Source organism: Pteropus vampyrus, unplaced genomic scaffold, assembly GCF_000151845.1.
Source record: "Pteropus vampyrus isolate Shadow unplaced genomic scaffold, Pvam_2.0 Scaffold49, whole genome shotgun sequence".
Lineage (NCBI taxonomy): Eukaryota > Metazoa > Chordata > Mammalia > Chiroptera > Pteropodidae > Pteropus > Pteropus vampyrus.
In genome coordinates this window covers 157,880-160,377 of record NW_011888830.1, presented here as the reverse complement: position 1 = coordinate 160,377, position 2,498 = coordinate 157,880, and positions in this window count along the sequence as shown.

Sequence of the window (2,498 nt, the reverse complement as noted above, 5' to 3'; positions counted from 1 at the left end):
AATTTTTTTAATGGAAGAGGAAGAGACTCTAGTGTGTCTACCTCTGACAGAATTGGGAGCCCCTGTCAAGGCTGGTCAAGATAATGCTCATATTCTTACTTATTTGTCCACTGATTTATTCTCTCTTCTTTCCACAATGGATACAGTACTAAAGAGTAAAGAGAAATTGTGAGGACTTGGGATAAAGGAAAAAGAATAGAAAATAGTGAAGATGGGTAAGCATAGCCCACAGACATGCACACATGCACTCTCGGAAGACGTGATCTATAAATTTGGCTCTTCCAGAGGAAGACACAATCACTTACTAGCCTTTGGCATCCTCGAGATACAAAAAAAACAGATTTTCATAAGAAGTCCAATGTTCCGTGTACTAAGAAAACCGTGGTCAACACTGGCTACTCTCTTTCCTCATTCCCCTGGTGGGAATCTCTCTCCTTTGGCAATTCCAAAGCTCTTTGAACTTCAAAGTCCCTGATTTATTTTACCCCAACAGAACTGAGGAAGAGACACCACAGACTGGGTGGCTTAAACAACAGAAATGTCTTTTCTCACAGTTCTAGAGGCTGGAAGTCAGAGATTAAGATGTCAGCAAATTTGGTTTTTCTCTCTCTTTGGCTTTCAGATAGCCAGCTTCTTGCTTTATCCTCACATGGCCTTTTCTCTGTGTGCTCACAGCCCTGGTACCTCTTCCTCTTAAAAGGACATCAGTTCTATTGGATTAGGGTCCTACCTTTAGGATATTATTTAACCTTAATTACTTCCGTAGAGGCCCTATAGCCAGACACAGTCACACTGGGGGTGAGAGCATCAACATATGAATTATAGGGGAACATCATTCAGCCCATAACAGTGTCTGTGTCCAAATTTCCCCTTACTCTAAGGACACTAATAAGAATTAGGGGACCACCCACTCCAGTATGACCTCATCTTAATTAATTACGTCTTCAACAACCCTTATTCCAAATAAGGTCATATTCTGAGGTACTGAGAATGAGGACTTTAACATATGAATTGGGGGGAGGGGGCACAATTTAACTCATCACACAAAAAATGTAAAATAATACATGCGATATGTATTTTAAGTTTTTAAAATAAAAACATGGTACTATGTTAACCACAGGGTTAACAATTTTAAAATTCAAAATGTACTAATTTATAAGATTGAGCTGCAGACGGCTTATCTTCAGTTTTGTTACTTTTATTTCTGCACTGATTTCGGTTTTGGAAGATGTTGAGAGGACATTCAGTTTAGAACTAGTAGAGAATGGATGGATTCATTCAAGTTAACATTCCAAAATAGACAGCTCAGGGGCCATGAGTCTAGTCACTGGGTTTTGGAGGTCCTGGTTAGAGTCTCATCTGAGCCATTACAGTTCATGTGATCTTGGTTAAATTAAACTCTCCATAACTCAGTTTTCTCATCTGTAAAATAAAGGTAACAATAATGTCTCCTCAGAGGACAGATTGGTAGTTGCGAGAGGCGGCGGGTGGAGGGTGGAAGAAATGGGTGAAGGGGGTCAAAAGGTACAGACTTCTAGTTATAGATAAGTAAGTTCTGATGATGTGATGTGCAGCCTGGGGTCTATGGCTGACAATACGGTACTTTATATTTGAGAGATGATAAGAGGGTGGGTCTAAAAAGTTTTCATCACAAGGAAACAAAATTGTAACTATATGAGGTGATGAATATGAATAAACTTATTATTGTAACCATTTTGCCGTGTATTAATATATTGGATTCATTATGTTGTACGCCTTAAACTTCTACAATATTATGTAATTATAGCTCAATAAAAGTGGGGGAGGGGTAAAGAATGAGTTATTGATACAATGACATGGATAAATCTGAAAATAATTACGCTGAGTGAAAGAAGCCAAAGGAAGAGTACATATTGTATTATTCCATTTATATAACATTATACAAAATGTGAGATGATCCAAAGTGACAGAAAGCAAATCGACAGTTTCCTGGGGGCACCAGGAAACAAGTTCATTAACCTGGTTGTGGTGATGGTTTCACAGCCGTACACATATGTCAAAACTTACCAAATCATATGCTGTTAAATATGCTCCATTTATTGCATTGCAATTATAGATCAACAGGTTTGTAAAAAAAAAAAAATGTCTAGAAGGTGTGTGGGAGAATGGGGACAAAGTAAACAAGATTGACAAGGATACCCCTTTTCCAAAGGAGTTGATTCAGAAGACATAGGTGGCTAACTACATCATAGAAGGTGGTTTTAAAAAATCACAATGTATGCTTATTTTCCATTAGTTACATATATTCCTCCACTTCCATTACCTCTTCTCACCATCTACCCTCACCCCTCTGACTGCTAAAAAAAAAAATTATTGTTCAACTAGAAGGAAGGAAGGAGGGAAAGAAAGAAGAAAGGAAGGAAGTAAGGAAGGAAAACAGGCTACCTAAAGCCCTGGAAAATGGTAAATGTTTAATAAATATTAGCTATTACTATTTACTGGGCATCTACTAAGTGCTA